Genomic DNA, 24,959 nt, shown 5'->3' with positions numbered 1-24,959 from the left:
TTCTAAAACCAGCTTGAACATCAGGAAGTTCACAGTTCACATATTGCTGAAGCCTGGCTTGGAGAATTTTGAGCATTACTTTACTAGCGTGTGAGATGAGTGCAATTGTTTGGTAGTTTGAGCATTCTTTGGCATTGCCTTTCTTTGGGATTAGAATGAAAACTGACCTTTTCCAGAGTTTCTACATTTCATGCTGCAGTTTAAAGTGACCTAAACAATATATCATCTTCCCAAAACTGAGAACTCCTTGTGAATTCCAGTTCTTTGAGATAAATTTTTGAGTTAGAATGCCCAGTGAGGCCTCCCTGGAGCTTAAATAAGTTTGTTTTGAAGGAAAAAAGTTCCCTTCTAGGTTCATCAGCTGGTCTAATATTTACATTGACATAAAACAGATTAATAGAAGAAAAACAAATTTAATCACATAAATATGTACAGCAGTCCCACAAAGATAGACTCAACGGCAGTCAGGCAATTGACGTTTATATACCATCCTGGGGCTTTCCTGGTAGCTCAGCTGGTAAAGACTCTCCCTGCAATGCAGGAGACCCCAGTTTCAATTCCTGGGTCAGTAAGATCCCTTGGAGAAGGGATAGGCTAGCCACTCCAGCATTCTTGGGCTTCCCTGGTGGCTCAGATAGTAAAGAATCTGCCTGCAATGTGGGAGATCTGGGTTTGATCCCTGGGTTGGAAAGACCCCATGGAGGAGGGCATGGCAACCAACTCCAGTATTCTTGCCTGGAGAATCCCCCTGGACAGAGGAGCCTGGCAGATTACAGTCCATGGGGTTGCAAAGAGGTGGACTCAACTGAGCAACTAAGCACAGCCCAGCACAGCACAGCACAGCACATACAATCCTGAGCTAAGGAGAAGAGGGTAGTGGTTGCGGACTTCAAAGGGGCAGAAGACAGTTCACAAGAATATGAGAAGAGCAAATGTTTGTTACATGCATGTTTATTATGGCACACGAGTCTTTCTGATATATAAAAGTGTCTCTGGGAATAGCTCTCTTTCTGATATAGACTCCCTATCTAAATTCTCTTAAGCAGTTAGTTCAGTTCAGTTCAGTCACTCAGTCATGTCCGACTCTTTGTGACCCCATGAATTGCAGCACACCAGGCCTCCCTGTCCATCATCAACTCCCAGAGTTCACCCAGACTCACATCCATTGAGTCAGTGATGCCATCCAGCCATCTCATCCTCTGTCGTCCCCTTCTCCTCCTGCCCCCAATCCCTCCCAGCATCAGAGTCTTTTCCAGTGAGTCAACTCTTTGCATGAGGTGGCCAAAGTACTGGAGTTTCAGCTTTAGCATCATTCCTTCCAAAGAAATCCCAGGGCTGATCTCCTTCAGAATGGACTGCTTGGATCTCCTTGCAGTCCAAGGGACTCTCAAGAGTCTTCTCCAACGTCACAGTTCAAAAGCATCAATTCTTCCACGCTCAGCCTTCTTCACAGTCCAACTCTCACATCCATACATGACCACAGGAAAAACCATAGCCTTGACTAGATGGACCTTTGTTGGCAAAGTAATGTCTCTGCTTTTGAATGTGCTATCTAGGTTGGTCATAACCTTCCTTCCAAGGAGTAAGTGTCTTTTAATTTCATGGCTGCAGTCACCATCTGCAGTGATTTTGGAGCCCAGAAAAATAAAGTCTGACACTGTTTCCACTGTTTCCCCATCTAATTACCACGAAGTGATGGGAACAGATGCCATGATCTTAGTTTTCTGAATGTTGAGCTTTAAGCCAACTTTTTCACTCTCCACTTTCACTTTCATCAAGAGGCTTTTGAGTTCCTCTTCACTTTCTGCCATAAGGGTGGTGTCATCTGCATATCTGAAGTTATTGATATTTCTCCTGGCAATCTTGATTCCAGCTTGTGCTTCTTTCAGTCCAGCATTTCTCATGATGTACTCTGCATATAAGTTAAATAAGCAGGGTGACAATATACAGCCTTGACGAACTCCTTTTCCTATTTGCAACCAGTCTGTTGTTCCATATCCAGTTCTCACTGTTGTTTCCTGACCTGCATATAGGTTTCTCAAGAAGCAGGTCAGGTGGTCTCATATTCCCATCTCTTTCAGAATTTTCCACAGTTTATTGTGATCCACACAGTCAAAGGCTTTGGCATAGTCAATAAAACAGAAATAGATGTTTTTCTGGAACTCTCTTGCTTTTTCTATGATCCAGCGGATGTTGGCAATTTGATCTCTGATTCCTCTGCCTTTTCTAAAACCAGCTTGAACATCTGGAAGTTCACAGTTCACATATTGCTGAAGCCTGGCTTGGAGAATTTTGAGCATTACTTTACTAGCATGTGAGATGAGTGCAATTGTGCGGTCGTTTGAGCATTCTTTGGCATTGCCTTTCTTTGGGATTGGAATGAAAACGGACCTTTTCCAGTCCTGTGGGCACTGCTGAGTTTTCCAAATTTGCGGGCATATTGAGTGCAGCACTTTCACAGCATCATCTTCTAGGATTTGAAAGAACTCAATTGGAATTCCATCACCCACACTAGCTTTGTTCGTAGTGATGCTTTCTAAGGCCCACTTGACTTCACATTCCAGGATGTCTGGCTCTAGGTCAGTGATCACACCATTGTGATTATCTTGGTTGTGAAGATTTTTTTTGTACAGTTCTTCTGTGTATTCCTGCCACCTCTTCTTAATATCTTCTGCTTCTGTTAGGCCCATACCATTTCTGTCCTTAATCGAGCCCATCTTTGCATGAAATGTTCCCTTAGTATCTCTAATTTTATTGAAGAGATCTCTAGTCTTTCCCATTCTGTTATTTTCCTCTTTTTCTTTGCATTGATCACTGAGGAAGGCTTTCTTATCTCTCCTTACTGTTTTTTGGAACTCTGCATTCAGATACTTATATCTTTCCTTTTCTCCTTTGCTTTTTGCTTCTCTTCTTTTCACAGCTATTTGTAAGGCCTCCCCAGACAGCCATTTTGCTTTTTTGCATTTCTTTTCCATGGGGATGGTCTTGATCCCTGTCTCCTGTACAATGTCACGAACCTTCATCCATAGTTCATCAGGCACTCTGTCTATCAGATCTAGTACCTTAAATCTATTTCTCACTTCCACTGTATAATCATAAGGAATTTGATTTAGGTCATACCTGAATGGTGTAGCGGTTTTCCCTACTTTCTTCCATTTAAGTCTGAATTGGCAATAAGGAGTTCATGATCTGAGCCACAGTCAGCTCCCAGTCTTGTTTTTGCTGACTGTATAGAGCTTCTCCATCTTTGGCTGCAAAGAATATAATCAATCTGATTTCGGTGTTGACCATCTGGTGATGTCCATGTGTAGAGTCTTCTCTTGTGTTGTTGGAAGAGGGTGTTTGCTATGACCAGTGCATTCTCTAGGCAAAACTCTATTAGTCTTTGCCCTGTTTCATTCTGTATTCCAAGGCCAAATTTGCCTGTTACTCCAGGTGTTTCTTGACTTCCTACTTTTGCATTCCAGTCCCCTATGATGAAAAGGACATCTTTTTGGGTGTTAGTTCTAAAAGGTCTTATAGGTCTTCATAGAACCGTTCAACTTCAGCTTCTTCAGCATTACTGGTTGGGGCATAGACTTGGGTTACTGTGATATTGAATGGTTTGCCTTGGAAATTGAACAGAGATCATTCTGTCGTTTTTGAGATTGCATCCAAGTACTGCATTTCAGACTCTTTTGTTGACCATGATGGCGACTCCATTTCTTCTAAGGGATTCCTGCCCACAGTAGTAGATATAATGGTCATCTGAGTTAAATTCACCCATTCCAGTCCATTTTAGTTTGCTGATTCCTAGAATGTCAACGTTCACTCTTGCCATCTCCTGTTTGACCACTTCCAGTTTGCCTTGATTCATGGACCTAACATTCCAGGTTCCTACGCAATATTGCTCTTTACAGCATTGGACCTCACTTCTATCACCAGTCACATATACAACTGGGTATTGTTTTTGCTTTGGCTCCATCCCTTCATTCTTTCTGGAGTTATTTCTCCACTGATCTCCAGTAGCATATTGGGCACCTACGGACCTGGGGAGTTCCTCTTTCAATATCCTATCATTTTGCCTTTTCATACTGTTCATGGTGTTCTCAAGGCAAGAACACTGAAGTGGTTTGCCATTCCCTTCTCCAGTGGACCACATTCTGTCAGACCTCTCCACCATGACCCGCCCATCTTGGGTTGCCCCACGGGCATGGCTTAGTTTCATTGAGTTAGACAAGGCTGTGGTCCTAGTGTGATTAGATTGACTAGTTTTCTGTGATTATGGTTTGTGTGTCTGCCCTCTGATGCCTCTCACAACACCTACAATCTTACTTGGGTCTCTCTTACCTTGGATATGGGGTATCTCTTCACGGCTGCTCCAGCAAAGCGCAGCTGCTGCTCCTTACCTTGGATGAGGGGTATCTCCTCACAGCCATCCCTCCTGACCTTGAATGTGGAGTAGCTCCTCTCAGCCCTCCTGGGCCCTCACAGCCACTGCTCCTTGGACGTGGGGTTGCTTTTCTCAGCCACCGCCCCTGACCTCGGGCGTGGGGTAGCTCCTCCTGGCTGCCACCCCTGACCTCGGGCGTGGGGTAGCTCCTCCCAGCCACTGCCCCGACCTCGGACGTGGGGTAACTCCTTAAGGGAGAGATAGAAAGCCTTTCCTGAATCTGCTGAGTCTTCAGTTCAGTTCAGTTGCTCAGTCCTGTCTGACTCTTTGCAATCCCATGGACTGTAGCACACCATGCTTCCCTGTCCATCACCAAATCCTGGAGCTTGCTCAAACTCATGTCCATTGAGTCAGTGATGTCATCCAACCATCTCATTCTCTGTAGTCCCCTTCTCCTCCTGCCTTCCGTCTTTCCCAGCATCAGGGTCTTTTCCAATGAGTCAGTTCTTCGCATCAGGTGGCCAAAGTATTTGAGTTTCAGCCTCAGCATCAGTCCTTCCAATGAATATTCAGGACTGATTTCCTTTAGGATGGACTGGTTTGATCTCCTTGCAGTCCAAGTGACTCTCAAGAGTCTTCTCCTACACCACAGTTTAAAAGCATCAGTTCTTTTAATTGCCTTCAACTCAAAGCAATCCACTTGCTAAAGTAGCACATTTTGGGATGGCATTTTCTGCTCCCCACTCAACTTATTTCACAAGCCCTCACAGTAACTACTCAAGTGACTCTTCTTTGGGGAGGTGTGTGTATGTGTGTGTGCTTAATTGCCAAAGTGGGAAAGCAAAATGTTGGAACATAATTGCAACCCCTGGTAATTTTGTATAGCATGTTTCAATGGTCACACACGGTTCACATAGAATCACTTCTTACCCAACAAATTGCTTGATTTGCTAAATGAATGCTTCATTTCACTTACCCGATTCATGGGGTCGCAAAGAGTTGGACACAACTGAGCAACTGAACTGAACTGAACTAAAAGGATTTTAAAACATTAGAACAATTTGATTTTCCTTTTCCTTTTTTTGGTAAGGGAACTTTGGATGATTTCATCTAATTTAAGTAGCCTGTATCAATCCTAAATTCCATGTTGTGCTCAGTTTCCCTAAGGGATCAGCCCATGGAGGACTCAAAGCATGGCCTTCAGCTACCCAGTGAGCCAGCAAACCTAGCGGTTCTAGGCCCCTTGCTCAAAGAGCTCTTCTAGGCTAAGCGGCCAGGATATGACTGTTGTAGAAGGGGGTTCAAACTTTCTCATTACAGCCTCAGTCCTGCCCAGGAACCACAGCACCACCTCTGTCTCTCCCAAGGTGTAGAATAGCTGTCCTAATAATTGAAATTTCTCAAGGAGGTTCTGAGATTCCTGGACCAGGGGGCTGGGTTGAAAGGATAACATCTTCCCCTTATAGCAGGACCAGCTACATAGTTTGCAGACTCAGTACTGAGAAGTGGGGTGTTTCCTGCTATATCAATAAGCAAGGATGTCACAGTTATCAGCGATTCCAACCCTCCAGGGCAACAAGGAAGGAGAACAGTACCTGCCATCCTGCAGCCATTAGGTTGAACTGAAGAATCGCGCAGGATACTGACCCCATAGCTGAGATGCACATGGACTCAGTGAACATGAGTTTGAGCAAGCTCTGGGAGACAGTGAAGGAGAGGGAAGCCTAGCATGCTGCAGTCCATGGGGTCACAAAGAGTCGGATATGACTTGGCAACTGAACAGCAACACCGATATGAAAGGAATGATTTCAGTGAGCCCAGACTCTTGCATCTTCCCATTCATGGAAAAGAGCTAAATTCCTTAACTTGAGATATCTGGTTTTCTTTAATTCACAAAAATACTTTTGATGTTCAGACTACCTGCCCTGTGTTGCAAACTTCTATGTAACCCGACTCCTCCCCCTACCTCCTCAAAGCAGTTCTCTCAGGGTCACTTGAGACGCTGTCTCCCAGGCTTGGAGTCCTAAATAATTCCACCGAGTAAAGCATAACTCTCAACTTTTAGGCTGTGATTATTTTTTAAGTCAACACCTGGCAGCAAGATCAACAACATAAATTGCAGACCCAGTACTAAGTAAAAACATGAACCCTTCCTCAACAAATTGTTAACAATTGCCAGACAGCAAAAGCAGAATGTTCAGCCCAGTGCAGGACCCTTTGACCCTGGTTCTCCGTATGATGGACTGCGTACGTTGTGTGTGCCGGATACATCGCTTCAGTCGTGTCCGACCCTTGGCGACCCTTTGGACCGTAGCCTGCCAGGCTCCCCGATCATGGGATTCTCCAGACAAGAATACTGGAGTTGAAGGAGTCCTTGGGCCTAGAAAAGAAAACTACATTCTTAGAGGCCCTTGCTGAATCATCTAATTTCGGGGGAAACAAAACCAAAATTTAAGTCCTGCCCTGATGCTCCGGGCCGGTTGCATCTACCTGGGACTTATCACCCCCTGCCCAAAACCTCCCACCCCTTGTTCAACTACAAATGGCATCTCAACTAAAGATTACCCAAAACATCCCGCCTGACTAATGTTTCCCTTGTCGCGTCCACAAACCTCCCTTTAAATATGAAGCCTCCCTGATCCCTCTCACTCTCAGCCTGGTCGTTAGGCTGACTGTCGCCCCTCCTTGGCTGAATAAAGATAACCTACCTCCGTTGAGGTCGTCTTTCCTTTTCTGCCTCGGCCCAAACTGTGCCTTACAGCGCCTGCATGCTGCATTGCTTCAGTTGTATCCGACTCTTGGGATTCTCCAAACAAGACTACTGGAGTGAGTTGCACACCTTTCTCCAGGGTATCTTCCCAACCCTAGGATCGACTTATGTTTCAGTCTCCTACATTGGCAGGCAGGTTCTTTACCACTAGCACGACCTAGGAAGCCCCCACACCTGTAAAGCTGGCCCAGCCATAACTGTAAGCCTTTCTACATTCACTTTTTAAAAATTATTATTTTTGTTTTTTAAAAAGTTTTTGACCACACCTTGAGATTTGTGGGATCTCAGTTCCCGGCCCAGGAACCAGGGCCCTTGGCAGTGAAAGCACAGAGTCCTAACCACAGGACCACCAGCGAACTCCCTCTGTGTGCACTTTAAATACATTATTTGTTTAATGCTCTTTAACCCCATTTTGATAATGAAGACTCTGAGGTTCTGAGAGGTTAAGTAACTTTCTCGAGGGTATGCAGCCAGTAAGTGGTGGAGTCTGAATTCATAAACTGCTTCTGAACTGGAAAGCTCCAGCTCTGTTTCTACCACAAAGGGGAGATAATATTCCCATTTAACAAAGTCCATTGTTGGTGAACAATGCCTGCTTGTTCTGGAAGGAAGGGATGGGATCTTCCCGGAAAGCCTAGACTACCCAGAGCCAGGAAGAACCTCTAGAGCCACTGCCTCTAAAACTATTAAGTTCTTTCCAAAGGTTTAAAGTCCCTTTCTGCCAGTCCAACCTCCGCAGAGCAGCCCTCCACAGCTGAGCAGCTTCCTGGTGCTTGTTTGTATTCTCTCCCATACATCCTCCCAAGGAAAATAGCTCCAGGGTGTTTTTAAGTCTTTACTTAGGACAGCTCCACTCCACCCCGCCTCCAGGCTGCTGGACCCTTTGCCTCCTACTGAGCAACCCTTCAGAACACCTTCCCTCACTTGAGTTCCGGGTCTCCCAGAACATCCCACCTTGGGCCTGCCCTGGAAAAGTGTCCAGTTGTGCTGAGACAAAGGTGGGTGGGGAGAGGGGAGGTGGTAGAGGGACCCCCAAAAGCTCACTGCAGAGCAGACTCTGGCAGCCCGCCCCCCAAAGGAACTCTTCTACTCCTCCGTGAAAACTCGCATCAGGAGTGAATGGTAAGGAAGAGGGGACTGAGCCCCAAGGTCCAGGGTGTCAAACACAAGCAGAGGGAGGCCACAGAGACCAGGAGTGCCCCTCCAGTTTGGAGTTGATGACTGACACCCTCTGATGGTTTGCATTAAAAAAAAAAAATCACTTTTTAATTTTCACAGTGGATTTCAAGGTGGAGTTCTCTATCTTATGAATGCACTGTAATAATTTCCAATACTTTTTAGGTTAAAATAACCAAACTGAGTTCACCTTATTGAAGAAAATTCTGAACACATTCACATTCACTTTTTTTTTCCTGGCCACTTGGCATGTGGGATCTTAGTTCCCTGACCAGGGATCAACCCATGCCCCCTGCACTGAAGCGCAGAGTCTTAACCACTGGACCACTAGGGGAGTTCCCATATTCACTGTTTTTATTTTTGCTTCTAAATCAATAGTGTATCTCCTGCTGGTCCTGAATTCTTATTGTCATTTGTCTCTGTCCAGTCATAGTTAAAATGCAATAGACTGAGACTTCTTGGTGGTCCAGTGGCTAAGACTCTGTGTTCCCAATGCAAGGGGTATGGGTTCGATCCCTGGTCAGGGAACTAGATACCAGATGCTGAAACTAAGAGTTTTCGTGCCTCACCTAAAGATCCTGCATGCTGCAACTAAGACCCAGCACAGCCAAATAAATACATATTTTAAATGCAATAAAGGAGGTGGATGCCAGTCAGAAACCACTAGAATTGATGGAATAAAAACTTGCCTAGCCACAGAAATCCAAAACTGATGCAAAGAGCTTGTCCTTGTGGAAGCTGCTTTCCGCTTCCTATTCCTGCTTTGTGGTATTTATCGATTAGGGCAAAAGACTGTTGAGTTTGTGAACACACGCAGCAAAATGTTCTTGATCTCTTCAAAGTTGTTATATCCCTGTCAACTGAAAAAAAATGCACCACCTAAAAGTTGAGAGTTATGTTTTATTCAGTGAACATACAGAGAACTTAGCCTGGGAGACAGGCTTTCAGAGAGCACTGAGGGGTACTTACCTGATTAGTTCAGTGGTTGAGACTCCACACTTCCACTGCAAGCGGCACGGGTTCAATCCCTGGTTGGGGAACTAAGATCCTACATACAGAGGGCTTGACCAAAAAAAAAAAAAAAGCTCTGAGGAACTATTCCCAAGAGGTAAGGGAAGAGCCAGGATTTATAGGAGTGTTTGCAATGAAAACAGTGACAGCCTTTATTTTCTTGGGCTCCAAAATCATTGCAGATGGTGACTGCAGCCATGAAATTAAAAGATGCTTGCTTCTTGGGAGAAAAGCTATGCCAGACCTAGACAGCATATTAAAAAGCAGACACGGTACTTTACCGACAAAGGTCTGTCTAGTCAAAGCTGTGTGATAGGGCCCATATGGAGTCTCATTGATAAGATGGCTCGTTATGTAGACTTTGCAAAGGAAGAATAAAATCACAGTGATCTGTGAGACTGACCAAATTGCCCAAATGGCATCCTGTTATCGCACTGGCGCCTATCTTCTCAAAGCTGCAAGACCACCAGATTCCAGACCTCTGGCTACATGACCATCCCTTCAAAGAATTTTTCATTGGTGGGGTATAAGAAGGACTCCGCCAGAAAGGGAGAACGCTTTCTCCTTAAGGGCCAGTCACCTTCTCTTTTCCCTCTAATAAATTTCCTTTTTCTTGCCTGACTGCCCAGCTTGCTCTCTTTTTCTTTGCACTTGACTTACACTATGGTTTTTCCAGTAGTCATGTATGGATGAGAGAGTTGGACCATAAAGAAAGCTGAGTGTTGAAAAATTGATGTTTTTGAACTGTGGTGTTGGAAATGACTCTCGAGCGTCCCTTGGACTGCAAGGAGAGCAAATCAGTCAATCTTAAAGGAAATCAGTCCTGAATAGTCATTGGAAGGACTGATGTTGAAGCTGAAGCTCCAGTACTTTGGCCACCTGATGCAAAGAGCTCACTGTTTAGAAAAGACCCTGATGCTGGGAAACATTGCAGGCAGGAGGAGAAGGGGACAGCAGAGGATGAGATGGTTGGATGGCAGCAATGACTCGATGGACATGAGTTTGAGCAAGCTGTGGAGTGGGTGATGGACAGGGAGACCAGGCATGCCTCAGTCAACGGGGTCGCAAAGAGTCAGACACGACTGAGCAACTGAACTGACTGCCTGACTGACTTGCAACGAAGATCAGGTAGTGGGATCATCAAAAGATTGCTATTCATTAAAGAAAGTCATATGTCTCAAGTTAAGGAATTTAGTGCTTTTCTGTGAATGGGGAGATGTAAAGTCTGGGCTCATGGAAAGCGTTCCTTTGATATACATCTCGGCTATCTGGAGCCAGTATCCTGGGTCTGCTCATCCTGAGTCTTTTCTGGGTGTACCATGGAGGGCAGGGCGGTGGGGGCGGGGGTGGAATGGGGTGGTGGCTCTTATGTGGTGGCTTGATGGCTGCAACATTCTTTGTTTAATGACATGGTAGGTGGCTTTCTTAGTTCACACTATTAACCACCATCATGGTGTGAGGTTGGAGGGCAACAGGACAAATGTCAACAGAGGCGTTGATAGGGCTGCTGGCTCTGCTGTGCTAACGTCTGGGACTAACACCTCAAACTTCCTCAGGCAACTGAAACTTCAAATAGCAGCATGTCCTCTGTGATCAGCTTCCTCCATGAGCAGGATTTATTTACAGCAAAGTTCCAGATCAGAAAGCCCAAGATTGAGCATCATTCTCCCCAAATTGCACCCTTCACTACTCCTGGTGACCCCCCCTGAACCAGTGTATAGTATAGGGGGAGATTTAAGGCTTATAGGGACCAAGTTCTTTATCCATGATGAATTCTTGAGATTCAGCACTGTTAGTGGGGATGGGTGTCATTACTGCCACTATTGATTGAAAAAAAAAAAGTTCACAATCTGAATGCTGAAGTTGAGTATTATGTTTTATTCGGTGGACAAAACTGAGGAGTTAAGCCTGGGACACAGCATTTCAGATGATTCTGCTGAAGTGATCTGCTCCAAAGAGGCAATGGAGGAGCCAGGATATATGAGTTTTTGCATCAAAAACCAGGTAGTTGGAACATTAAAAGATTACTGTGTTTTTTTTATTTGGCCACATTGCATGGCATGTGGATTCTTAGTTCCCCAACCAGGTATCTGTCAACTTAAAAAATATTTACAACCTAAAAGTTGAGAGTTATGTTTTATTTGGTGGGATTTTTAGGACCTCAGGCCCGGGAGACAGCATTCAAATAACCCTGAGAAAACTGCTCTGTGGAGGTGAGGGGAGGAGCAGAAGTTTTACACCAAAAGGTAGGTAGCCTGAACATCAAAAGATTATTGTTAATTAAAGAAAATGAGATAATCCAAGTAAAAGAATTTAGCGCTTTTCTATGTATGGGGAGATACCAGAGTTCAGGCTCACTGAAATCATTCCTTTGATATATATATCTCAGCTACTGGGACCAGTTCCTGTGTTTTCACATCCTGAGTTTCCTTGGGGCTAACCTCAGGAAGTAGCTGTAGTCTGATGGTTACTAGATGGCAGTTTCTTTTTTTTTGTTTCCCCATTCCTGTGTTCCCTCAGGGTTCATTGGCTCAACTGGAGGGCTCCAATCACTGATGATAATGACATCCTTGTTTATTGATATGGCAGGAAATATTCGACTTCTCAATTCAAATCCACATCTCCCCTCTTTGGAAGCACAGAGCTTTAATCACTGGTCTGCTAGGGAAGTCTCCAGACAATTCAGATCAGATCAGATTAGATCAGTCGCTCAGTCATGTCTGACTCTTTGCGACCCCATGAATCGCAGCACGCCAGGCCTCCCTGTCCATCACCAATTCCTGGAGTTCACCCAGACTCACATCCATCGAGTCAGTGATGCCATCCAGCCATCTCATCCTCTGTCGTCCCCTTCTCCTCCTGCCCCCAATCCCTCCCAGCATCAGGGTCTTTTCCAATAAATCAACTCTTCGCATGAGGTGGCCAAAGTACTGGAGTTTCAGCTTTAGCATCATTCCTTCCAAAGAAATCCCAGGGCTGATCTCCTTCAGAATGGACTGGTTGGATCTCCTTGCAGTCCAAGGGACTCTCAAGAGTCTTCTCCAACACCACAGTTCAAAAGCATCAATTCTTCAGTGCTCAGATCTTCTTCACAGTCCAACTCTCACATCCATGCATGACCACTGGAAAAACCATAGCCTTGACTAGACGAACCTTTGCTGGCAAAGTAATGTCTCTGCTTTTGAACATGCTATCTAGGTTGGTCATAACTTTCCTTCCAAGGAGTAAGCGTCTTTTAATTTCATGGCTGCAGTCACCATCTGCAGTGATTTTGGAGCCCAAAACAATAAAGTCCGACACTGTTTCCACTGTTTCCCCATCTATTTCCCATGAAGTGGTGGGACCGGATGCCATGATCTTCGTTTTCTGAATGTTGAGCTTTAAGCCAACTTTTTCACTCTCCACTTTCACTTTCATCAAGAGGCTTTTGAGTTCCTCTTCACTTTCTGCCATAAGGGTGGTGTCATCTGCATATCTGAGGTTATTGATATTTCTCCTGGCAATCTTGATTCCAGCTTGTGTTTCTTCCAGTCCAGCGTTTCTCATGATGTACTCTGCATATAAGTTAAATAAGCAGGGTGACAATATACAGCCTTGACGTACTCCTTTTCCTATTTGGAACCAGTCTGTTGTTCCATGTCCAGTTCTAACTGTTGCTTCCTGACCTGCATACACATTTCTCAAGAGGCAGATCAGGTGGTCTGGTATTCCCATCTCTTTCAGAATTGTCCACAGTTTATTGTGATCCACACAGTCAAAGGCTTTGGCATAGTCAATAAAACAGAAATAGATGTTTTTCTGGAACTCTCTTGCTTTTTCCATGATCCAGCGGATGTTGGCAATTTGATCTCTGGTTCCTCTGCCTTTTCTAAAACCAGCTTGAACATCTGGAAGTTCACAGTTCACATATTGCTGAAGCCTGGCTTGGAGAATTTTGAGCATTACTTTACTAGCGTGTGAGATGAGTGCAATTGTGCGGTCGTTTGAGCATTCTTTGGCATTGCCTTTCTTTGGGATTGGAATGAAAACGGACCTTTTCCAGTCCTGTGGGCACTGCTGAGTTTTCCAAATTTGCGGGCATATTGAGTGCAGCACTTTCACAGCATCATCTTCCAGGATTTGGAATAGCTCAACTGGAATTCCATCACCTCCACTAGCTTTGTTCGTAGTGATGCTTTCTAAGGCCCACTTGACTTCACATTCCAGGATGTCTGGCTCTAGGTCAGTGATCACACCATCGTGATTATCTGGGTTGTGAAGATCTTCTTTGTACAGTTCTTCTGTGTATTCTTGCCATCTCTTCTTAATATCTTCTGCTTCTATTAGGTCCATACCATTTCTGTCCTTTATCGAGCTCATCTTTGCATGAAATGTTCCTTTGGTATCTCTGATTTTCTTGAAGAGACCCCTAGTCTTTTCCATTCTGTTGTTTTCCTCTATTTCTTTGCATTGATCGCTGAAGAAGGCTTTCTTATCTCTTCTTGCTATTCTTTGGAACTCTGCATTCAGATGTTTATATCTTTCCTTTTCTCCTTTGCTTTTTGCTTCTCTTCTTTTCACAGCTATTTGTAAGGCCTCCCCAGACAGCCATTTTGCTTTTTTGCATTTCTTTTCTATGGGAATGGTCTTGATCCCTGTCTCCTGTACAATGTTACGAACCTCATTCCATAGTTCATCAGGCACTCTATCTATCAGATCTAGGGTTAACTAAAGAAAATGGAGATCAAACAGGAGATGGCAAGAGTGAACGTCAACATTTTAGGAATCAGTGAACTAAAAGGGACTGGAATGGGTGAATTTAACTCAGATGACCATTATATCTACTACTGTAGGCAAGAATCCCTTAGAAGAAATGGGGTAGTCATCATAGTCAACAAAAGAGTCCGAAATGCAGTACTTGGATGCAGTCTCAAAAATGGCAGAATGATCTGTTTGTTTCCAAGGCAAACCATTCAATATCACAGTAATCTAAGTCTATGCCCCAACCAGTAATGCTGAAGAACCTGAAGTTGAATGGTTCTATGAAGACCTACAAGACCTTTTAGAACTAACACTCAAAAAAGATGTCCTTTTCATCATAGGGGACTGGAATGCAAAAGTAGGAAGTCAAGAAACACCTGGAGTAACAGACAAATTTGGCCTTGGAATACGGAATGAAGCAGGGCAAAAGCTAGTAGAGTTTTGCCAAATGAACGCACTGGTCATAGCAAACACCCTCTTCCAACAACACAAGAGAAGACTCTGCAGACTCTGTACATGGACATCACTGCTTGGTCAGCACCAAAATCAGATTGATTATATTCTTTGCAGCCAAAGATGAAGAAGCTCCACACAGTCAGCAAAAACAAGACCGGGAGCTGATTATGGCTCAGATCATGAACTTCTTATGGCAAAGTTCAGACCTAAATTGAAGAAAGTAGGGAATACCACTAGACCATTCAGGTGTGGCCTAAATCAAATCCCTTACGATTATACAATGGAAGTGAGAAATAGATTTAAGGGACTAGATCTGATAGACAGAGTGCCTGATGAACTACGGATGGAGGTTCATGACATTGTACAGGAGACAGCGATCAAGACCATCCCCAAGAAAAAGAAATACAAAAAAGCAAAATGGCTATGTGAGGAGGCCATACAAATCGCTGTGAAAAGAAGACTCGAAAAGCAAAGGAGAAAAGGAAAGATATACCCATTTGAAAGCAGAGTTTCATAGAATAACAAGGAGAGATAAGAAAGCCTTCCTCAGTGATCAGTGCAAAGAAACAGAGGAAAACCATAGAATAGGAAAGACTAGAGATCTCTTCAAGAAAATCAGAGATATCAAGGGAACATTTCATGCAAAGATGGGCACAATAAAGCATAGAAATGGTATGGGCCTAACAGAAGCAGAAGATATTAAGAAGAGGTGGCAAGAATACACAGAAGGATTGTACAAAAAAGATCCTCATGACCCAGATAATCATGGTGTGATCACTCACCCAGAGCCAGACATCCTGGAATGTGAAGTCAAGTGGGCCTTAGAAAGCATCACTATGAACAAAGCTAGTGAAAATGATGGAATTCCAGTTGAGCTATTCCAAATCCTGGAAGATGATGCTGTGAAAGTGCTGCAGTCAATATGCCCGCAAATTTGGAAAACTCAGCAGTGCCCACAGGACTGGAAAAGGTCCGTTTTCATTCCAATCCCAAAGAAAAGTAATGCCAAAGAATGCTCAAACTACTGCACAATTGCACTCATCTCACACGCTAGTAAAGTAATGCTCAAAATTCTCCAAGCCAGGCTTCAGCAATATGTGAACCGTGAACTTCCAGATGTTCAAGCTGGTTTTAGAAAAGGCAGAGGAACCAGAGATCAAATTGCCAACATCCGCTGGATCATGGAAAAAGCAAGAGAGTTCCAGAAAAACATCTATTTCTGTTTTATTGACTATGCCAAAGCCTTTGATTGTGTGGATAACTACAAATTGTGGAAAATTCTTCAAGAGATGGGAATACTAGACTACCTGACCCTCCTCTTGAGAAATGTGTATGCAGGTCAGGAAGTAACAGTTAGAACTGGACGTGGAGCAACAGACTGGTTCCAAATAGGAAAAGGAGTATGTCAAGGCTATATATTGTCACTCTACTTATTTAACTTATACACAGAGTATATCATGAGAAACACTGGGCTGGATGAAGCACAAGCTGGAATCAAGATTGCCGGGGGAGATATCAATAACTTCAGATATGCAGATGACGCTACCCTTGTGGCAGAAAGTGAAGGACTAAAGAGCCTCTTGATGAAAATAAAAGAGGAGAGTGAAAAAGTTGGCTTAAAGCTCAACATTCAGAAAACAAAGATCATGGCATCTGGTCCCATTGCTGCTGCTGCTGCTGCTAAGTCGCTTCAGTCGTGTCTGACTCTGTTCGACCCCATAGACGGCAGCCCACCAGGCCCCGCCGTCCCTGGGATTCTCCAGGCAAGAACACTGGAGTGGGTTGCCATTTCCTCCTCCAATGTATGAAAGTGAAAAGTGAAAGTGAAGTCACTCAGTCATGTCCGACTCTTAGCGACCCCATGGACTGCAGCCTACCAGGCTCCTCTGTCCATGGGATTTTCCAGGCAAGAGTACTGGAGTGGGGTGCCATTACTTCATGGCAAATAGATGGGGGAACAGTGGAAACTGTAGGAGATTTTATTTTTTTGAGCTCCAAAATTACTGCAGATGGTGGCTGCAGCCATGAAATGACAAGATGCTTGCTCCTTTGAAGAAAAGCTATGACCAACCTAGACAGCATATTAAAAAGCAGAGACATTACTTTGCCAACAAAGGTCCTTCTAGTCAAGGTTATGGTTTTTCCAGTAGTCATGTATGGATGTGAGAGTTGGACTATAAAGAAAGCTGAGTGTAGAAGAATTGATGCTTTTGAACTGTAGTGTTGGAGAAAACCCTTGAGAGTCCCTTGGACTGCAAGGAGATCCAGCCTGTCCATCCTAAAGGAGATCCGTCCTGGGTGTTCATTGGAAGCACTGATGTTGAAGCTTAAACTCCAATACTTTGGCCACCTTATGAGAAGAGCTGACTCATTGGAAAAGACCTTGATGCTGGGAAAGACTGCAGGAAGGAGGAGAAGGGGACGACAGAGGATGAGATGGTTGGATGGCGTCGCCGACTCAATGAACATGGGTTTGGGTGGACTCAGGGAGTTGGTGATGGACAGGGAGGCTTGGCGTGCTGCAGTCCTTGGGGTTGCAAAGAGTCAGACATGACTGAGTGATTGAACTGAAAGAAAATGGACTGATTCAAAATTGGGAAAGAGGTACTTCAAGGCTGTATATTGTCACTCTGCATATTTAACTTATATTCAGAGTACAGCATGCAAAATGCTGGGCTCGATGAAGCACAAGCTGGAATCAAGATTGCCAGGAAAAACATGAACAACCTCAGATATGCAGAAGATAGCACTCTAATGGCAGAGAATGAAGAAGAACTAAAGAGCCTCTTGATGAGGGTGAGAGAGGAGCGTGAAAAAGCTTAAAACTCAACATTCATAAAACTAAGATCATGGGCATCGAGTCCCATCACTCTAAGACAAATAGACGGGGAAAAAGTGGTAACAGTGACAGATTTTCTTCTCTTGAGCTCCAAAATTACTGTGGATGGTGATTGCAGCCATAAAATTAAAAGATGCTTGCTCCTTGAAAGAAAAGCTATGACAAACCTAGACAGCATGTTAAAGAACAGAGATATCACTTTGCTGACAAAAGTCTGTATAGTCAAAGCTATGGTTTTTCCAGTAGTCATGTATAGATGAGCATGTTGGGTGGTAAAGAAGCTAAAGAATTGATGCTTTCAAACTGTAGTGCTGGAGAAGACTCTTGAGAGTCCCTTGGATAGCAAGGAGATCAAACAAGTCAATCCTAAAGGAAATCAACCCTGAATATTTATTGGAAGGATTGATGCTGAAGCTAAAGCTCCAGTACTTTGGCCACCTGATCCAAAGAGTTGACTCACTGGAAGAGACCCTGATGTTCGGTAAGAATGAGGCCAGGAGGAGAAGAGGATAAGATGGTTGAATGGCATTACCGACTCAATGGACACGAGTTTGAGCAAATTCTGGGAGACAGTAAAGGACAGGGGAGCCTGGTATGCTGCGGTTCATGGGGTCACAGAGTTGGACACAACTTAGTGACTGAACAACATCGTTTGTTGTTCCTCAGGGTGCCCAATGGTGGTGGTAAGGGGGCTACTGTGTCTGGTGATTTGATGGCTGGTGTTATGTTTCTGAGTTCCCTCAGGGCTCATGTCAGGGCAGCTGTAATGTGACAGCTTGATGGCTGCAACATTCTTTGTTTACTAATATGACAGGTAATATTTTTCATTCACACCACCTTTCCCTGGTCACTGACTACTCAACATCACCCATGAATGACCTCCTCCTCCGTTCTAAAAGGGAGTCTTTAAATTAAAGCTTACCCTGAAAGAGTCTATTCAGTTAAACTTTTCCCTGAGTTTAATATGAGTAATATATCCCAATCCATAACTTTCTTTCCTTCAGCTTGCTTGAATAATGGTAGCAGTGACAGAGGAAGGCTTAAATTCTTCTTAAATGGCCCTTTCAACAGTCTTTCTAGTCATAAAATAGTCATGCTACAAAAAGTACCATGTATGTAGCCTTAATAATATTAAAATTTTAGTATTTTTTAATGTCTGTTTAGAAGTACTGTAATTTATTTGCATAAATTCTATCAATAGATGTTTAGATTGCTTTATACTTATAAAATCTTTGGGCTGAATATCTCTTCATGTCCATTGAAGGGGATCAGAATATGCCCTCCCCCCAGGTATGATCTTTGGCAGAAGAATTATTTTGAACTGAAGGAATATGAGAAACAGCAGATTCAGGAAGGGCCCTCTGCCCTTTTCCTTTCTACCTAAAAGTGGGACATAAATTTCCTGTGAGTGTTATGGAGCAGGGGCCCTGTGCCCATGGCACAGAAAGCCAAACTCTGGCAGAGGGTGTGTGCGACAAAGTAAGGTGTTATTATCGCAGGGAATAAGCAAGAGAGTGGGAGAGAAGTCTCAGAGCCAGCGCAACTTGGTTTTTGAGTTGAGGGTGTTTTTATTTATTTAAAAAATAATTTTATTTTCTTTATTTTTCGGGCTGTGCTGGGTCTTCACTGCCGCATGGGCTGTTCCCTAGCTGCAGAGAGTGAGGTCTACTCTCCAGTTGTGTTGTGTGACTTCTCTTGCTGTGGAGTGCTGGCTCTAGGGCACACAGGCTTCAGTAATGGTGTTTCCCAGGCTCTAGAACACAGGCTCAATGGTTGTGGTGAATGGGCTTAGCTGCTCCATGGCATGTGGGATATTCCTAGATTAGGGCTGAACCTATGTCTCCTGCATTGGCAGGCAGATTCTTTACCACTGAGACACCAGAGAAACCCCCATATATTTATTTTTTAAAGTATTTCTTTTACTTATTTGGCTGCGCTGGGTCTTAGTAGTGGCACTCAAACTCTTAGTTTTGGTTTGTGGGATCTATTTATAGTTCCCTGATCAGGGATCGAACAGGGACTCCTGTGTCAGGTGTGCAGACCACCAGGGAAGTCCCTGGGAGTATGTTTAAAGGGAACAAAGAAGCCGAGATTACTCATCATCTTGGCACATTTCTGTGACATTTCTTAATCATATTTTTGAGAACCATGAATTCTCTGGTTTACCACTTTCTGGTCAGATGGTTCATGTCTCGGGGCCTTTTAGTTCATCTTACCCTGGAGAAACAACCTGAGTTTGTCCATTAATGATGATATCTCCAACAGCAATTTTAGTGCATCAATTACATTATCAACAACAGCAATTTTAGTCATCTGACTCTGGCTAATTAGAGTTCAAGTAGCAAAGTGTCGACTATAAAATTAGTCACAACCTGAGAGTAGAGAGTTATGTTATTTGGAGGGAATGTTAAGGACTTCAAGCCCAGCAGACAACATCTCAATACCCTTGAGAAAACTGCTTGGAGGCAGGAGAGGGAGTCAGGTTATATACAAGTTTGCAACAAAAGGGGCAGGCGGTCTGATTATTGTTAAGTAGTAGGGAAAACCAGGTATCAAGCAAAGATATTTAGTGTTCTTCTATGTGTGGGAAGATGCAAGCTTCTGGGCTTATTGAGTTCATTCCTTTCATGTGAGCCTCAGCTATCAGGGGCCAAATCCTGTTTCTTATGTTTTAATATATATATTTAAAATTTTATTTATTTACTTTAGGCAGTGCTGGGTCTTTGTTGCTGCACGGGCTTTTCTCTGGTTGAAGGGAGCAGGGGGCCACTCTCCAGCTGCAGTGTGCACAGGCCTCTCACTGTGGTGGTTTCTCTTGTTGCAGAGCACGGACTCTAGGGCACTCTGGCCCCAGTAGTTGCAGCGTGAAGCCTCAGTAGTTGCGGCGCATGAGCTTAGTTGTTCCACAGCACATGGGATCTTCGCAGATCAGAAACTGAACTCAAGCATTGTCGGGCAGATTCTTTAGCACTGAGCCACCAGTTCAGTTCAATTCAGTTCAGTCGCTCAGTCATGTCTGACTCTTTGCGACCCCATAAACCGCAGCACGGCAGGCCTCCCTGTCCATCACCAACTCCTGGAGTCCACCCAAACGCATGTCCATTGAGTCGGTGATGCCATCCAACCATCTCATCCTCTGTTGTCCCCTTCTCCTACCCTCAATCTTTCCCAGCATCAGGGTCTTTTCAAATGAGTCAGCTCTTCTCATCAGGTGGCCAAAGTATTGGAATTTCAGCTTCAACATCAGTCCTTCCAATGAACACCCAGGATTGATCTCCTTTAGGATGGACTGGTTGTGTCTCCTCGAAGTCCAAGGAAATCTCAAGAGTCTTCCCCAACACCACAGTTCAAAAGCATCAATTCTTCTACACTCAGCTTTCTTTATAGTCCAACTCTCACATCCATCAGAGAAGGCAATGGCACCCCACTCCAGTACTCTTGCCTGGAAAATCCCATGGACGGAGGAGCCTGGTGGGCTGCAGTCCATGGGGTCCCTAAGAGTCGGACACGACTGAACGACCTCACTTTCACTTTTTACTTCCATGCATTGGAGAAGGAAATGGCAACCCACTCCAGTGTTCTTGCCTGGAGAATCCCAGGGACGGCGGAGCCTGATGGGCTGCCGTCTATGGGGTCTCACAGAGTCGGACACCACTGAAGCGACTTAGCAGCAGCAGCAGCAGCTCTTAAACTTCGGAGAAAGTGATGGCACCCCACTCCAGTACTCTTGCCTGGAAAATCCCATGGACGGAGGAGCCTGCAGTCCATGGGGTCGCTAAGAGTCAGACATGACTGAGCAACTTCACTTTCTCACATCCATACATGACCACTGGAAAAACCATAGCCTTGACTAGACGGACCTTTGTTGGCAAAGTAACGTCTCTGCTTTTTAATATGCTGTCTAGGTTGGTCATAACTTTCCTTCCAAGGAGTAAGCATCTTTTAATATCATGGCTGCAATCACCATCTGCAGTGATTTTGGAGCCCAGAAAAACAAAGTCATCCCCTGTTTCCACTGTTTCCCCATCTATTTGCCATGAAGTGATGAGCCACCAGGGAAGCCCCCAAATCCTGTTTCTTGACAGTTTACATACTTAATTCCTTGTTCACTGACCTCAGCAATCACTGTCGGGGGTTGAGTCACCTGCTGGATCAAAGGCATTGTGTTCCCTTTTGGGAGCCCTCATTCACATTTGGAGGGCAGAAATCGCCAATGGCTGTGACACTTCGTGCCCACTGATATGGCAGGAAGTGCTTCATTTCACAAAAGGCTTGCGGTCAAAGGGGTCAAGAAAAGGAATAAAGTTTTGGATAGAGAGGTTAACCATAAACTTAGTAAGGGAAAGTACTTTGGAGGCGCTCAGTTTCATGAGAAAGGCAACGCCCCCATACTAGGAGATGGGGAGCCAACACTGAGATGAATCTTCACAAACATACATTACTTTAGCAATCCTTATCTTCCATTAGTTTCCCCCTTATATTTACTTTCCCATGATTTATTACCCCGAGAAGCTCAAATCCCTTTTGTCTTGTTACATCTCCAAAATTTATCACTCCCTGTTAAGAAATGATATATAAGCTCTCCAGCCTAATGGCTTTTTGGGAGTTTTCATGTCATTTCTGTGAGCTCCCTCCCATCCATATGAAATAAACCTTTTTCTGTTGTTAATCTGTCATTTGTCGGTTTAATCTGTAGGGTCTCGGTCAATGAACCTAAGAGGTTAGAGGAAAAAGCTTTTTCCTTCCTTATACCATCTTTGTCCACATCACCAATCATTTCCTTGGATTGCAATTTCTTGGCACATTTTGACACTGATACTTATTGCCAAGTGTATTTAAGACTGTAGACATATTCATGCCGACTAACAAGGTATGTTTAAACATTCTGATGAGCCTGATTGTTTTCTTAGACCCAAATCCCACTGCCTCATGAGGTCTTTTACTTCCACTTACCATCATCCCTTTCCCTTTTGTGAAATCTTTTCCACCTAGGGTCTGCAGTACTTTGTAGCTGAGCGTTTCACTGTTTTCTTATTCCTTCTTTTTTCGGTTGTGCCACGTGGCTTGCAGGATCCTAGTGTCCCTAAACCTGGCCCCGGGAGTAAGTGCCCAGTCCTAACCCCTGGACCTCCAGGGAATTCCCATTGTTTATTCATTGAAAAAAGAAGAGGAAAGAAAAATGTCAGCTTGTATTTGTGTCTGGTCTTATGTACGGCAGTGGAAATGCAAATATTAATTAGATCAAATTTGGAAAACTCAGCAGTGGCCACAGGACTGGAAAAGGTCAGTTTTCATTCCAATCCCAAAGAAAGGCAATGCCAAAGAATGCTCAAACTACCAAACAATTGCACTCATCTCACACACTAGTAAAGTAATGCTCAAAATTCTCCAAGCCAGGCTTCAGCAATACGTGAACCATGAACTTCCTGATGTTCAAGCTGGTTTTAGAAAAGGCAGAGGAACCAGAGATCAAATTGCCAACATCCGCTGGATCATGGAAAAAGCAAGAGAGTTCCAGAAAAACATCTATTTCTGCTTTATTGACTATGCCAAAGCCTTTGATTGTGTGGATCACAATAAACTGTGGACAATTCTGAAAGAGATGGGAGTACCAGACCACCTGACCTTCCTCTTGAGAAATCTGTATGCAGGCCAGGAAGCAACAGTTAGAACTGGACATGGAACAGCAGACTGGTTCCAAATAGGAAAAGGAGTACGTCAAGGCTGTATATTGTCACCCTGCTTATTTAACTTATTTGCAGAGTACATCATGAGAAATGCTGGACTGGAAGAAGCACAAGCTGGAATCAAGATTGCCGGGAGAAATATCAACAACCTCAGATATGCAGATAACACCATCCTTATGGCAGAAAGTGAAGAGGACCTTAAAAGCCTCTTGATGGAAGTGAAAGTGGAGAGTGAAAAAGTTGGCTTAAAGCTCAACATTCAGAAAACGAAGACCATGGCATCTGGTCCCATCACTTCATGGGAATTAGATGGGGAAACAGTGGAAACAGTGTCAGACTTTATTTTTCTGGGCTCCAAAATCACTGCAGATGGTGACTGCAGCCATGAAATTAAAAGATGCTTACTCCTTGGAAGGAAAGTTATGACCAACCTAGATAGCATATTCAAAAGCAGAGACATTACTTTGCCAACAAAGGTCCGTCTAGTCAAGGCTATGGTTTTTCCTGTGGTCATGTATGGATGTGAGAGTTGGACTGTGAAGAAGGCTGAGCACTGAAGAATTGATGCTTTTAAACTGTGGTGTTGGAGAAGACTCTTGAGAGTCCCTTGGACTGCAAGGAGATCCAACCAGTCCATTCTGAAGGAGATCAGCCCTGGGATTTCTTTGGAAGGAGTGATGCTAAAGCTGAAACTCCAGTACTTTGGCCACCTCATGCGAAGAGTTGACTCATTGGAAAAGACTCTGATGCTGGGAGGGATTGGGGGCAGGAGGAGAAGGGGACAACAGAGGATGAGATGGCTGGATGGCATCACTGACTCGATGGACGTGAATCTGGGTGAACTCCGGGAGTTGGTGATGGACAGGGAGGCCTGGCGTGCTGCGATTCATGGGGTCACAAAGAGTGGGACATGACTGAGCGACTGAACTGAACTGAACCACTTTCCTGGGCTTCCCTCATAGCTCAGTTGGTAAAAAATGTGCCTGCAATGCAAGAGACCCCAGTTTGATTCCTGGGTTGGGAAGATCTGCTGGAGAAGGGATAGGCTACTCACTCCAGTATTCTTGGGCTTTCCTAGTGGCTCAGTCAGTAAAGAATCCACCTGCAATGTGGGAGACCTGGGTTCAATCCATTGACTGGGAAGATCTCCTGGAGAAGGGAAAGGCTACCCACTCCAATATAATTCCATGGACTGTGTAGTCCATGGGGTCGCAAACAGTCGGACAAGACTGAGCAACTTTCACTTTCCCCACTTTCCAGGAGCTCACAGTCCAGTGGACACCTGAATCTTGCAGTTAAATGCATCTTGTGAGTAGTGGGGTGGGATGGGGATTTTAAAAATGGATATAGTCTCCTGCTGACAGTCTGACAGAAAAGCACAGCAAGTGATGTCTGTTTATGGGTCTCTGGCACTAAATAACGAGAGATGCTCAAATTTACATTTCCCCACCTCCCCCAAAATGAGGGAATGTAATTATAAAAGCAGAGTAAGTTTCCAAACTAAAAGTACCACGACTTATTCATCCCAGCAGCTAGAGCACTTGGCCCACATAGAAGGTACTCAGGAACTGAATAAACACATGGATGGATGAAGACAGCTTACTGCAAGCAAGGAAAAACTTAAATTTTAAGTACAATTTCCTTACACCTAAAAAGAGCAAATCTTGAAGTTGCCTTTGTTGTGATGATGAGGTGGTGAAGATTTGGGAGAACCTGCCTGCCAATACAGGAGACATATGAGGAGCAGGTTTGATTCCTGGGTTGGGATGTTCCCCTGGAGGAGGGCATGACAACCCACTCCAGTATTCTTGCCTGGAGAATCCCATGGACAGAGAAACCTGGAAGCTGCAGTCCATAGGGTTGCAGAGTTGGACACAACAAGTGACTTAACACACACGCACAAAAGGT

Source organism: Bos mutus, chromosome 22 (genome assembly GCF_027580195.1).
Source record: "Bos mutus isolate GX-2022 chromosome 22, NWIPB_WYAK_1.1, whole genome shotgun sequence".
NCBI classification, from domain to species: Eukaryota; Metazoa; Chordata; class Mammalia; order Artiodactyla; family Bovidae; genus Bos; species Bos mutus.
This window is presented reverse-complemented; position numbering follows the sequence as displayed.